We start from the raw sequence: 15,276 nt of genomic DNA, 5'->3' as shown, positions 1-15,276 counted from the left end.
AAATCACAATTCACAAATTAATCCTTACCTTAAGTTTGGGAGGTCGAAGGCTGAGGGTCTTCCGTTGACAAGGGAAGAACTGTCACTGACCCTGTCGTAGACGTAGATGGGTGGGGGTACAGTTTGGCGGCTTGAAGCAGGAAATTATGTAAGTGCTCGGACCTCTTGTGCTGGAAAAATAAGCACACTTTAGTTTGCTAATTACTGAAAAAACAAAACTGAACATTAAAATACGTATTATAATCATTTTTACCTTGCGGATAAAGACATAACGAGATAAATATTGAATAAAATATTCTTTTTGAATTCCGCCTCAAAGAACGTAACTCCTGATAGCCCGCCACAGCCTTTCACAGTGAGGCTGCACATACCCCGCAGTGGTGAGATCTTTGTATCCTTTCCAGGAATCACTGTATCAAGGGCACAAGGGTCTCGGCATTTCTTGGTTGGTCCACCAAAGGGACCTCGTGAATGGCAGAGGCAAGGGACTGACAACGAACCCTTAGGTTTAAAGGTTACTCATGAATGGCAGAGGCAAGGGACAGTGACAATGTCGTAGAGACTAACCATATATATAGGTATCCATATTATCAGCATCCAAGCCTCTCTCAACACAAGCTAGGACCAGGGAGGGCCAGGCAATGGCTGCCGTTGGCTCAACACATAGACCTATAGGCTTATCCATAGCTTGTAAGGCTGGTGGGGTTGCAGGCACTTTAAAAACTTTAGCTTAAGCGGGTAACGAACCCTAACTCTAGCAGGTCGCCAAGCAATGATGTTTCCATAGACTACTGCATTTATTTTTAATTACGGGCAAGATAGAGATGAGTGGCGAAATCTAGCCAAGGTTCATTGCATCAATAGGTGGAGGAGGAGATGATGATGATGATTGAAGTTTCATTATTATTAAATCTTAAAATTGCGACAGGCGTAAACATGTTTTATTACTTGTTATCGTTAAGTTGATTTTCTCTATGAAGAAATTTTTTTTTTTTTTGTCTCTATGATATGAGGATATTTTTACAATTAAAGAAATATGATTTAGTGTTACCTTGCGAGGAGTAAAGCCAATTGGGAAGCAAACACACGGGTAAGACCTAGTCTTAGGGTAAGATAAGGATATGGAAGTTTAACCCTTTTACCCCCAGGCTATTTGGAAATTTCCAACCCTTAACCCCCAGGGGTTATTTTTTTTTCAAGCACATTTTGCAGTATATTTTTTTTTAAATTGCTCTAACAGCCTTAATTTTCATCATAGAGAGGTCAGGTTGGTCTCATTCTCTTGGAAAATGCCTGAAGGTTCTCAAAAAATTATCAAAAATATGCAAAAAAAAAAAAATGTAAATAGCAGTTTTTTGCAAGGATGTACCGGTACGTCCATGGGGGTAAAGGGATGAGTTTTGTGAAACGTACCAGTACGTCCATGGTGGTAAAAGGATGAGTTTTGTGAAATGTACCAGTACGTCCTTTGGGGGTAAAAGGGTTAAGTGGGTATAGATTCATAGATTCCCTCCCCCCCACCTCGATAGGTAAGTAGGCAAGGATTATGGTAGGTGTGGAACCTTAGGTTAGGTGGTGTTCTTGTGTCTGTTAAATTTTTTTTTTTTTTTCAGACAACTTTTGAAGTTTTAAAACCTCTAAAATTTGAACAGTATGGTTTCCCCCAATTATTTGCATCGGAATAGTTCAAAGTACCTTTATATACACTATGAACACTTCTCATTTTCAATATTAAACTTACCCGATAATCATGTAGCTGTCAACTCCGTTGCCCGACAGAATTCTATGGAGGGATACGCCAGCTATCACAATACTAGAAGGGGGTGTACTCACCAGCGCCACCTGTGGCCAGGTACTCAATCATTTGTTGTTTACACCTCCTCAATTATTCCTCTGTCGTGCCTCCGGCTAGACGTTCTGGGATACGCTCATGGTCTTCGAGTTTATTCTCGCTTATTTGGTGATGTATTCTCTTTGATTTACGGCTGTCGCATTACTAGAAACCTTCAGATATTAGCTAGATAGCTTTTATTTAATTCAGTTTAACGGTTAACGATTTTTTGCTTGTTTTTTGGATCTCCCTTTGACTTCTCTTGAAAACAAAATGTCTGACATTTCGCAAGCCCCCTCCCATAGACGATGTAGGTCTTGCAATAGGCGTATTCCGAAGGTCTCGGTAGATCCTCACACCGCTTGTTCTGACTGTAGGGACAGACCCTGTCAGTTAGAAAATCGATGTGAGGAATGCGCCGGACTTTCGGAATTGGATTTTGTCCGACTTTTGAAGTATTCTTCTAAGTTAGAGAGAATTAGAGCTAGGAGGAGTTCGTCTCACTCTTCTTTATTTTCCTCATCTCATGATCCCCAACCTGATCCTACCCCTGTAGTGGCTACCCCCGATCCTACTGTGTGCCCTCCGCCTGATATGTCAGTGGTTTTACGCGCTATTCAGGCTTTAGGCGATAAGGTAGAGTCAGTGGTAAGTGACCATAAGTCTCTGATGGCCGAAGTGAAAGAGTTGAAGGCCAAGAGTGCAGTGGGTGAAGTTAGTGCCAGTGCTGTGACGAGTGCTAGTGTCGGTGCAGTGCCTTGTACTAGTGTTAGTGCCAGTGTGGTGCGTGGGGATTTTTCTGTGCGAGCCAGTCGTTCTCCCAGTCCGGGACCTCTTGCAAGCTCCCAAGCCCAGGGGAGAAGCAATGTCGAAGGGCATAAGGGTTCGGCAGGCCTTGTTAGGCGCACAGAATTATCCTCAGTGGTTGCGGGCGTGTCTTCCACAGACCGTCACTCCCACTTGCAGACGATTGAGCCCGTCTTCCGCTCGTCCGCTGATCTTCCCTCGGGGAAGAAACGTTGGTCTCAGGTCTCTAGACCGCTTAAACGCAGAGTCCAGCCATCGAGTGCTCAGCCAGGTTGCAGTAGTTGGCTCAGCTCTGACTCGCCTCAGTCATCTAGCGACTGTACTCCGCCCAAGAGGAGTAAGGTACAACAGAGCTGCACCGGTGGTGCAACCACTGTTATGGCTTTACCTCAGCCTGCCACTGTCTCTGCTGATCCCAAGTGGTCTATGCTTCAGTCCATGCAAGCTCAGCTGTCGGACCTGATGCGTGAGTGTCGTGCTGAGAGTGTTGCTCCTCCTGCACCTGTGGTGCACCAACCTCCTGCACCCGTTCAGCCTGTGCTGCACCCGCCTGCACCGGTGGTGCACCTACCTCCTGCACCCGTTCAGCCTGTGCTGCACCCGCCTGTACCGGTGGTGCACCAACCTCCTGCACCCGTTCAACCTGTGCTGCACCCTCCTGCACCGGTGGTGCACCAACCTTCTGCACCCGTTCAGCCTGTGCTGCACCCACCTGCACCGGTGGTGCACCAACCTCCTGCACTCGCTGCACCCAGTCGCAGCTCCATCTGCCAGGCATACGAGGTTGAACCACTTTCTGTGTTCACTGTTCCCAGTGTTGTTCAGCATCAGCCTTCTTTAAGGCAACCTTCGGTTTGGGATCAGGAGGATTACTCCACTCTTCCTCCTCCTCCCCTGGCTGCTCCACCGGCGGTGCAACTCTCGGTGGAAGTACAACAACCTCTTCCACCTGTGAGTCAGTCTCCTCAGTTGCTGCACCGAGCTCTACCCGTGCACCCTGCTCCTGCTCCTCAGACATCTCTGCTTGCGGGATCTTTACCTTGTTCTGCACAGCCTCGGTCTCTTCACGCTCCACTCATACCACAGGAACAGGAACGGACTACTCCGCCTCCGTCCTCCGTTCAGCTGGTGCATTCCTTGGGTGCAACTCTTGCTAGGAGTCATCCTCCTTCACCCTTGCACCTGCCTTCTGCTCCGACTGTTGTTCAACCTATGCAGTCTGAACCTCAGGTTTTCCCTCAAGTTGAGGTAACCTCTGCTGTTGTTCCTGCCCATTCTGACTCTGCGGTTCAGCATTCTGGTCCTTTTGCTTCGCTACCTTCTGCTGATGAAGTGTCGGATGATGAGGAGGCACATCTTGATCCCTCATCAGACGTGGAGGAGTCTAAGCCTTCTCCATTGTCTGTTGATTTTAGAAAGGTCTTGGCTCTACTCAGGGAGCTTTACCCTGACCACTTCGTCTCTGCTGTTCCCCGCTCTCCTCCATCTGAGTTTTCGCTAGGCGTGCAACAAGCTAAGTCGTGCTATACTAAGCTTGTCCTAGCTAGATCCTCCAAGAGGGCCTTAAGGATCTTAGGGGATTGGCTTCAGTCTAAACAACACCTGGGCAAGACTTCCTTCATGTTCCCTCCAACGAAGCTCGCATCGAAAGGTTGCGTTTGGTATGCCACAGGGGAAGCACCAGGCTTGGGAGTTCCTGCCTCTGCCCAGGCTGACTTCTCAAGTCTGGTGGACTCGCCTAGGAGGACTGCGATGAGACGCTCGAAGGTTTGTTGGACCTTCTCAGACCTGGATCACCTTCTGAAAGGGTTGTTCAGAGCTTTCGAGATGTTCAATTTTCTCGACTGGTGCCTGGGAGCCCTCAGCAAGAAAACATCTCCTGCGGACAAAGACTCTGCCATGTTAATTATGTCCTGCATGGATAAGGCTATCAGGGATGGATCGGGTGAGCTAGCGTCGTTATTTGTATCAGGGGTGTTGAAGAAAAGAGAACAACTGTGTTCCTTCCTCTCAGCCAGCATTACACCGTGCCAGCGGTCTCAGCTCCTTTTTGCTCCACTCTCTAAGTTCCTCTTTCCAGAGGAGCTAGTTAAGGACTTGTCGGCTGCCCTGATACAGAAGGACACGCACGATCTTGTAGCTTCATCGGCTCGTAAGTCTAAGGTTACCACCTCTGTCCCCAAGACTTATCGCTCTCCAGTGGCTGATACCCCGGCCACTAGGTTCATACCGCCCTTTCGTGGTAGAGCCCCCAGCCGAGGAAGCTCCCGTCCAGACTCTCACAGGGGCAAGTCTAAGAAAGGACCCAGGACATCCAAGGGAAAACACTGACTCTCAGATTCTCCAGACAACAGTAGGTGCCAGGCTCAAGATCTTCTGGCAAGCCTGGGAGAAGAGAGGTGCAGACGCACAGTCTGTCAGTTGGCTGAGGTACGGTTACAAGATTCCATTCTGCCTCAAACCGCCTCTGACCACATCGCCCATCAACCTCTCTCCCAACTACAAAGAAGAGGACAAGAGGCTAGCTTTGCAACAGGAGGTGTCGCTACTTGTGCAGAAGAAGGCAGTGGTTATAGTCCGGGACCATCAATCCCCGGGCTTCTACAACCGTCTCTTTCTTGTGGCCAAAAAGACAGGAGGTTGGAGACCGGTGCTGGACGTCAGCTCTCTCAACGAGTATGTCACCAAGCAGACGTTCACAATGGAGACGACCAAGTCGGTCTTAGCAGCGGTCAGACAGGAGGACTGGATGGTCTCATTGGACTTGAAAGATGCATACTTTCACGTTCCCATTCATCCAGACTCCCAACCTTTCCTGAGATTCGTTTTCGGAAAGGTTGTCTATCAGTTCCAAGCCCTGTGTTTTGGCCTAAGCACAGCTCCTTTGGTCTTTACTCATCTGATGAGGAATGTAGCGAAATTCCTGCACTTATCGAACATCAGAGCCTCCCTCTACCTAGACGACTGGCTGTTGAGAGCCTCCACGAGTCGTCGTTGTCTGGAGAACCTCTCTTGGACTTTAGATCTAATCAGAGACCTAGGTCTATTAGTCAATTTAGAGAAATCTCAACTCATTCCCTCCCAATCCATTGTGTATCTGGGAATGGAGATTCAGAGTCGGGATTTTCGGGCTTTTCCATCGGCCCCCAGGATAAACCAAGCCCTACAGTGCATCATGAGCATGCTGAAGAGGAGCAATTGCTCAGTGAGACAGTGGATGAGTCTCACAGGGACCCTCTCATCTCTGGCCCTGTTTGTCGAGCTGGGGAGACTCCACCTCCGCCCTCTTCAATTCCATCTTGCAGCTCATTGGGACAAGGGCTCGACTCTAGAAGCAGTCTCTATCCCTATCAACCAAGAGATGAAGACCACTCTCCGGTGGTGGAAGCACAATCTTCTTCTCAAGGAGGGTCTATCATTGGCCATCCAGACCCCCCATCTTCTTCTCTTCTCGGATGCATCGGACTCGGGCTGGGGTGCGACCTTGGACGGACGGGAATGCTCAGGAGTGTGGAACAAGGAACAAGGATTACTCCACATCAATTGCAAGGAACTGTTAGCAGTCCATCTTGCCCTGTTGAACTTCAAGTCCCTCCTGCTAGGCAAAGTGGTGGAGGTGAATTCAGACAACACCACAGCCTTGGCTTACATCTCCAAGCAAGGAGGGACCCATTCGAGGAGCCTTTACGAGATCGCAAGGGACCTCCTCATTTGGTCAAGAGGTCTAAACCTCACTCTGGTCACGAGGTTCATCCAGGGCGATATGAATGTTTCAGCGGATCGCCTCAGCAGAAGGAATCAGGTCATTCCCACGGAATGGACCCTCCACAAGAGTGTGTGCAACAGACTTTGGACGTTGTGGGGTCAGCCTACCATAGACCTGTTTGCCACCTCCATCACCAAGAGACTTCCGCTTTATTGTTCCCCTGTTCCAGACCCTGCAGCGGTTCATGTAGATGCTTTCCTTCTGAACTGGTCCCATCTCGACCTGTACGCATTCCCTCCGTTCAAGATCATAAACAAAGTTATGCAGAAATTCGTCTCGCACGAAGGGACACGGTTGACGCTGGTTGCTCCCCTTTGGCCTGCAAGAGAATGGTACACAGAGGTACGTCAATGGCTAGTAGACTTCCCCAGGACTCTACCTCTAAGAGTGGACCTTCTACGTCAACCACACGTAGACAGGTTGCACCCAAACCTCCACGCTCTTCGACTGACTGCCTTCAGACTGTCGAAAGATTCGCTAGAGCTAGAGGCTTTTCGAAGGAGGCAGCCAGTGCGATTGCCAGAGCTAGAAGAATTTCCACTCGTAGAGTCTACCAGTCTAAGTGGGAGGTCTTCCGAAGCTGGTGTAGAGCCAATTCAATATCCTCTACCAATACCTCTGTGATCCAAATAGCTGACTTCCTGATTCATCTTAGGAATGAGAGATCCCTTTCTACTTCTACAATTAAAGGGTATAGGAGCATGTTGGCCTCAGTCCTCCGCCATAGGGGTTTGGACCTGTCTTCCAACAAGGACCTTCAAGACATTCTCAAGTCTTTTGAGACGTCTAAAGAACGTCGTCTTTCCACTCCAGGCTGGAATCTGGACGTAGTCTTAAGGTTCCTTATGACATCTAGGTTCGAACCTCTCCAGTCAGCTTCCTTCAAGGATCTTACCCTCAAGACTGCTTTTCTCGTTTGCCTTGCCACAGCTAAGAGAGTCAGTGAGGTTCATGCCTTCAGCAAGAACATTGGTTTCACAACCGAATCAGCTACATGTTCTTTTCAGCTTGGATTCCTAGCAAAGAACGAGCTTCCTTCACGTCCTTGGCCTAGATCGTTCGAAATACCTAGCCTCTCCAACATGGTAGGTAACGAACTAGAGAGAGTTCTTTGCCCTGTCAGAGCTCTCAAATATTATCTGAAGAGGTCTAAACCTATTCGAGGACAGTCAGAAGCCTTATGGTGTGCCATCAAGAAACCCTCGAGACCCATGTCCAAGAATGGGCTTTCGTACTATATAAGGCTTCTGATCAGAGAAGCACATTCTCACCTAAAGGAGGAAGACCTTGCGTTGCTGAAGGTAAGGACCCACGAAGTAAGAGCTGTTGCTACTTCGTTGGCCTTTAATAAAAACCGTTCTCTGCAAAGCATTATGGATGCAACCTATTGGAGGAGCAAGTCAGTGTTTGCATCATTTTATCTGAAAGATGTCCAGTCTCTTTACGAGAACTGCTACACCCTGGGACCATTCGTAGCAGCGAGTGCAGTAGTAGGTGAGGGCTCAGCCACTACATTCCCATAATCCCATAACCTTTTTTAACCTTTCTCTTGAATACTTTTATTGTTGTTTTTATGGTTGTTACGGTAGGCTAAGAAGCCTTCCGCATCCTTGGATTTGGCGGGTGGTCTATTCATTCTTGAGAAGCGCCTGGGTTAAAGGTTTGGTAGAGGTCCTTTAGTAGGGTTGCAACCCCTTGTACTTTGGCACCTTTGGGTTGATTCAGCCTCCAAGAGGAACGCTGCGCTCAGTAAGGAAGACGAACTTTAAATAAAAGGCAGAGTAACGGTTCTATTCGACTTCCTTACCAGGTACTTATTATTTCATTGTTATTTGAGATAACTGTTATATGAAATTTGGGGATACTTAGCTATCCTTTAATCATGTACACTGGTTTTCACCCACCTCCCTGGGTGTGAATCAGCTACATGATTATCGGGTAAGTTTAATATTGAAAAATGTTATTTTTATTAATAAAATAAATTTTTGAATATACTTACCCGATAATCATGATTTAATCGACCCTCCCTTTCCTCCCCAGAGAGAACCAGTGGACCGAGGAATAATTGAGGAGGTGTAAACAACAAATGATTGAGTACCTGGCCACAGGTGGCGCTGGTGAGTACACCCCCTTCTAGTATTGTGATAGCTGGCGTATCCCTCCATAGAATTCTGTCGGGCAACGGAGTTGACAGCTACATGATTATCGGGTAAGTATATTCAAAAATTTATTTTATTAATAAAAATAACATTTTTCCTCATTAGGAAGATTGTGCCACAGTAAATATTTACTCACTTTAATTATTATTATTATTATTATTATTTATTATTATTATTGTTTATTATCATTTATTATTATTTTATTATTTATTATTTATTATTAGCTAAGCTACAACTATTGTTGGGAAAGCAAGATGCTATAAGCCCAAGGGCTCCAACATGGAAATATAACCCAGTGAGGAAAGGAAATAAGGAAATAGATAAACGATCTGAGGAAAAATTACCAATTAAAATAAAATATTTTAAAAACAGTAACAACATCAATGCAAATAATTTTAGTAGTTTTAAAATTCCAATAGATATGTCTGAAAAAACAAATTTTAAATGGGAAATAAATACAAAACCACTACCTAACCTAACCTAGGAGCTGTATCCATAATTACTTGACTACCAGCAGGAGGGGCCGGTGACCCCCCCATAGACTGTCGTATCCATAGCATACCCTAAGACTGTCTCAACTCTGTGTTTACCTCCCTGAAACCGGATTTTTCAGGTATATATCCTAGTTTAACTCATCCATAAGACTTGAAAAATACATACAGTATTTTTGGCAATTAATGACATCAAACCCATTCAAAATACCCGTAAAAACACAAGTAAGACTTCTTATTTCCTCCATAATAGAAATATGCACATGTTTTGGATGCCATTAATACTGTCATATTTCTTACATACTGTATTGTCATAGAACTGTTTCAAATTTGTGGAATAATTGGGAAATGAGCTTGTATTAAAAGGTTGGAGCTTGTATAGAAATTGCGGAGGTCGACGAAAAGAAATTCACATGACAGGAAAAAGTTCTGATTGGAGTTTACAAATGGGTGCAGTTCTAGAACTAATAATATATATAAAAAAAAATGGGAAATAAAATTTTGCCTGTCGGGAATTTCATGAACTGTTCTCAGGGTCTTCTGTCATTGTGACCAAAACCAAAACAGAAAAATTAGTATTTCTGTAAAAGTGGGTATCCAAATTATTCTTAAACTCCAAAGTAGGTAATGGTGTTCAAACTGTTGCTGTAGTAGGGTTATATTTGATTATGTTCATAGAAATTCGGCTCTGAATATTTTATGAAACTAAAACCAAGACGAATTTAATAGGATTGGAAACGGCAAACTTTTTCTATGCCTAAACCAGCTTGCTTCTGCCAATCTACAAACCTTCTGCAGTGGGTCATAGCTGAGGACTAAGTTGCAGGGATAGGCCATTATATAGTTACTATGAAAATTATGATACTGTACTTTAATTGTTCCTACACGTCTACAAAGCTTAGGTCCTTTGAAGTAAAGGAAATGTCTTCAGCAGAGCTGTAATGTCCTTTGTATTATTATTGAAAAAGTTAAGAGGGGGTGCTTACAGGTAAGTAGCCCCTCTCATTCACCTGTCAGTTTTTCACTTTTGTCTTCATCAGGAAAGAGTACATACATACATACATATACCAAGGCCCTTCCCCCAATTTTGGGGGGTAGCCGACATCGACAAAGAAACAAAAACAAAAAGGGGACCTCTACTCTCTATGTTCCTCCCAGCCTAACAAGGGACTCAACCGAGTTCAGCTGGTACTGCTAGGGTGTCACAGCCCACCCTCCCACATTATCCACCACAGATGAAGCTTCATAATGCTGAATCCCCTACTGCTGCTACCTCCGCGGTCATCTAAGGCATTGGAGGCAGCAGCAGGGCCTTCCGGAACTGCGTCATAATCGCTCGCCATTCATTCCTATTTCTAGCACGCTCTCTTGCCTCGCTCACATCTATCCTCCTATGGACGTAATATACTTTTGCACCCTAAACAAAGGCTTTGATCTTTATCACTCTTCAGAAAGTGAATGCTGGCTGTTGTTGTGTGCGGTGGCTGTGAAGCAGGTGATTTGTACTTGCCAGGGAAAGGGTGAATGCTGAAACCTGTTTATGGCTAAATTGGCTGTTGATCCACACACACTCTGTGCATGTTGTAGGGGGCATGATTGTTTGCAGTCCTCCCTGTTTCCTGAGTATAGATTATGAGCCAAGCCATCTCTGATGTTTGTTTTGGCAACACACAAGAAGACACGGGAAGTTTTTTACCCCTTACTTTCCCTAATCGAGCGCTATTGCTACTGCGGCTTCTATGCATACACCCCGGGGTTGGTTCCCGGAAAGTATTGTATTGTATGTGACAGGAGCATTGGCGGCTTCTGTATAGGCACAGTGGAACTACAGCATCCCATATCACTTGATATTATTGATAACTATAAATATGCTGGTATTTTCTTTTTACAATATATAATCCTTAAGCCTAAAGTCAGTAGCCATCCCTCATTTTATGAAAATGTACAAAAATCTTTGTATGGGACTTCTCCTGTGGCGTGACGTTCGGCTATTATGCGCATGCTCACCTAGGAAGCTGCACATGATGCTGCAAGGGAGAGAGTACTGTCAATCCACCATAGCTCAAAAACTATGATAGGTTTCCGCTATTTAATGTCATTAAAGTGTTCAACACCCCTTGGAATATGCCCTATACTTTATCAGACCTATGTTGTTAGTATTAATCTGTTGGAACGTTTTTTAGGCAGTAGGTTAACTATCATGACTCCAAAATTGGGTTTTCACCATTTATTGTCATCAAAAACATTCAAAACACCATTATATACAGTCACGGTTTTTCCAAAGTAATTATTGTTCTACAGTACTGTACTGTTTTCTATGATTTTACCAATAAACATACTGAAGAGGGTTGTAGAGGAAATATTGCCCAAAATATGTTAACCCTTTTACCCCCAGGCTATTTGGAAATTTCCAACCCTTAACCCCCAGGGGGTTATTTTTTTCCCAGCACATTTTGCAGTATATTTTTTTTAAATTGCTCTAACAGCCTTAATTTTTATCATAGAGAGGTCGGGTTGGTCTCATTCTCTTGGAAAATGCCTGAATTTTCTAAAAAAAAATATAAAAAATATGAAAAAAAAACATTTTTATAGCATTTTTTTGCAAGGACGTACCGGTATGTCCATGGGGGTAAAGGGATGGCTTTTGTGAAACGTACCAGTACGTCCTTTTGGGGGTAAAAGGGTTAAGAGAATTGTTGCTCATTTACAAGCTAACTAAATCAACAGGAGGTAGTCTTTATTGGTTGACAGGTATAGAAGTACAGAAGTAATTCAAAGTAAAGAGGTTAATTCATGTAAAGAATTGATTTTGTAGACCTTTGACCTAAAATATCAATATACGCAGACGTTTGGAGGTTCAGAATGCAAAGGGTATTAAAAACCTATAAGGCTATTAACCCTTTTACCCCCAGGCTATTTGGAACTTTCCAACTCTTAACCCCCAGGCATTTTTATTTCAAGCACATTTTGCAACATTTATTTTTAAAATTTCTCTAACAGCCTTAATTTTCGTCATAGAGAGGTCAGGTTGGTCTCATTCTTTTGGAAAATGCTTGAAGTTTCTCATAAAGTTATCAAAAATATGCAAAAAGAAAAATGTAAAAAGCAGTTTTTTTTGCAAGGACGTACCATTATGTCCATGGGGGTAAAGGGATGAGTTTTATGAAACGTACCAGTACGTCCATTGGGGGTAAAAGGGTTAATGTTACTGTATCATACTTGAGATATAGGCAGAAGACCATAGCAGGTACTTTGGAAGAATTGAGATAGAAGTTGGTGTTTGTTGAGGATTATTACACCATATTTTGCTGTTCTTATTGGTAATAGAGTGGGTTGCTGGACATTTGCTCTTTCAAAGGGATAGGCTGGGTCTCTTCTGCTTATGCATTCAAAGGGTCAATATATATTTACTTAATTCGTCTTGATGGGAGAAGTACAAGAGGAAGGCCAAGGTTTGGGTGGATGGATGGAGTGAAGAAAGCTCTGGGTGATAGGAGGATAGATGTGAGAGAGGCAAGAGAGCGTGCTAGAAATAGGAATGAATGGCGAGCGATTCTGACGCAGTTCCGGTAGGCCCTGCTGCTTCCTCCTGTGCTTTAGATGACCGCGGAGGTAGCAGCAGTAGGGGATTCAGCGTTATGAAGCTTCATCTGTGGTGGATAATAGGGGAGGGTGGGCTGTGGCACCCTAGCAGTAACAGCTGAACTCGGTTGAGTCCCTTGTCAGGCTGGGAGGAACATAGAGAGTAGAGGTCCCCTTTTTGTTTTTGTTTCATTTGTTGATGTCGGCTACCCCCCAAAATTGAGGGAAGTGCCTTGGTATATGTATGTATGTAATTCGTCTAGGAAAATGTTTGCTGATTGCTGATGAGAAAAACTGGAGTAGTGATGACAATCAAGTATGAACGGATACAGATTTGAATATAAGCTCATAGATAAGAGATATTTTGATAAGATAGAGATCAAATAGAAAATACAATGAAACCACAAGTTTAATTATTAGTGTTTCCACAGTTTTGAGACACCCCCTTTCTCATATGCAGGTAATGTTGTTAAATTTTGTTACAGAATTAATATTATCCACAGAAGGAGGTGGGGGTTTAAATCTTTGTAAAGTTCTCAGGAGTTTGGGTACCTTTGGTTTTACTGTAATGATAAGCAATCCTTTCTTGGTTGAACAAGCAAACTTATTTTTAATAAGCTGTGATGAAAATTAGCTCATCAAGATATTCTTTTAAATGAACTAGTAGGTTACCAAAAATATATTCTACACAAGGAAAATACTTGCAATTTTTTTATTTATATTTTCGTTTGCTCTGTCTAATATGATTGAATGTAGTCAAAGTATGAGAATTATATAGTTCTTATTAAAATGAATTGGTGTAGATTGCATACAGTACTGTACTGTAATCTATTTTGAAATGTATTCCATTATTAACCAAGTGGAATATTCCTTTCCCTTGTTACCAGTGTTGAAATATTTAATGATATTTACGATAGTGTAGAAGGTGACTACTATGTTCCTGTGTTTTCTTTGGTAAGTTGAAGGTATTGTCAATATTAGGAATCAGAGTTAGATCTCATGAGAAGTATTAGGTGGTTTTCGGTAAAATGAATGGGGAGCTTTGCAACATGTTAATTTTTACCTCCGCCAACTAAGTTGGAAGGAGGTTATGTTTTACCCCGTTTGTGCGTGGGTGTTTGTGAACAGCTTCCTGGACACAATTTTAATCATAGAGTAATGAAACTTGCAGGGATTAACTGTTATTGAAAAAGCTGTGAATGATTAAATTTTGGAAGGTCAAGTTCACGGTTGAGCAAAAGGTCGAGAAATAAGCTGCCACTGCGGAAGTCTGCGCTAGATGTCGCTAGCGTCGGGCGTCTGTAGAGTGGCTCAGGTAAGGTAGCTAGGGCCTCTGTTACGGCCCTTCCCTTTGATGAAGGAATTATCTAAATGGAAGACAGCCTGTGAATAGTGGTTTTCACACGCCCCTGCTTTATACACGACGCCCACTGGGTAGTAACCTCTGCATTCCATACTTTAACTTTCTCTGGTATATTTGGAAGTATTTATATCAGAAAAGTGTAAGGAAGGACCCTTTTCACCGGGCGTCACAGGTATCTCCCCAGAAATAGATTTTTCCTTTGTCAAAATCCCTTTTTATTTCTATTTTATACCAACTTTACCTATCATGAATAAAATAGTCAGGATGTTTGGAAGGTTATGACTTGTATTTTTAAAATGAATTAATTCATTTTATGTAGTTTTGATTATGCAAGCTGTAAAATTTCTTCTACACCTACAGTGATACCTCTGGATACGAAAGTTTCTGCTTACGAAAAATTCAGGGTACGAAAAGCGATACGAAGATTTTTCAATATTTAACTTAGCCGGTGATTATAATAGCTGCAACTCTGTTGGTCGACAGAAAACTCTAAGGTAAAACTCGCCAGCGATCGCTACACAGGTTGCGGGTGTGCCCAACAGCGCCATCTGTCGTCCAGATACCCAGTACTCAATGTAAACAAAGACTCAATTTTCTCTCTGTCGTGCTACCGACAAGACGTACTTACTCGCTGTTGCTAAACTGGATTTGTTTTCACAACTAATTGGTGAAGTACATTATTCTAGTTTTGAGCTTTCGCTGTGCAGGCTTTCTCTTCACAATTCCTTGAACTCTTTTTGATTACGGATTCTTTGTTGATGACTTTTTGATAGTTTTTGAATTCCCCTTTGACCAATTCAAAATGGCTGACCCTTCACAAGTCCCAAAATTTAGGAAGTGCAATGCTAGGGACTGTTCAAGGAAGACTACACCTCCGTCCTCTTCAATATCACCTAGCATTTCACTGGTAAAAGGACAAGACGCTAGAAGCGGTCTCGATCCCCATTTCCGAGAAGATGAAGTCTTGCCTGACATGGTGGAAGGACAGTATTAGCCTCAGAGAGGGTCTGCCCCTGGCTGTTCAGACTCCCAACCACGTTCTCTTCTCGGACGCATCGGACGTAGGCTGGGGTGCGACATTAGACGGTCGGGAATGCTCGGGAATATGGAACTCGAGTCAAAGGACAATGCATATCAACTGCAAGGAGCTACTGGCAGTACATCTGGCCTTGAAAAGCTTCAGGTCTCTCCTTCAAGGCAAAGTGGTGGAGGTGAACTCGGACAACACCACTGCTTTGGCGTACATCTCCAAGCAAGGAGGGACCCATTCACTGACG

At 43.9% G+C, this 15,276-nt stretch overlaps 1 protein-coding gene across 2 annotated transcripts in view; it reads left to right on the top strand.

Annotated features, from left to right (window-relative positions):
* The window catches only part of cin (Molybdenum cofactor synthesis protein cinnamon), a 48,622-nt gene that overhangs the window by 1,073 nt on the left and 32,273 nt on the right, over positions 1 to 15,276 (top strand). The window contains exon 1 of one of the 2 annotated variants that reach the window (XM_068344211.1): positions 12,999 to 13,096. The exons of the other annotated variant lie outside the window; for it this stretch is intronic. The gene's annotated coding sequence lies outside the window, so the exon portion shown is untranslated. Of the gene's footprint in view, positions 1 to 12,998; positions 13,097 to 15,276 lie in introns of those variants that run through there. 2 annotated transcript variants of the gene reach the window in all.

This window comes from Palaemon carinicauda, chromosome 20 (genome assembly GCF_036898095.1).
Source record: "Palaemon carinicauda isolate YSFRI2023 chromosome 20, ASM3689809v2, whole genome shotgun sequence".
Classification (NCBI taxonomy): Eukaryota; Metazoa; Arthropoda; class Malacostraca; order Decapoda; family Palaemonidae; genus Palaemon; species Palaemon carinicauda.
This window is presented reverse-complemented; position numbering and strand designations above follow the sequence as displayed.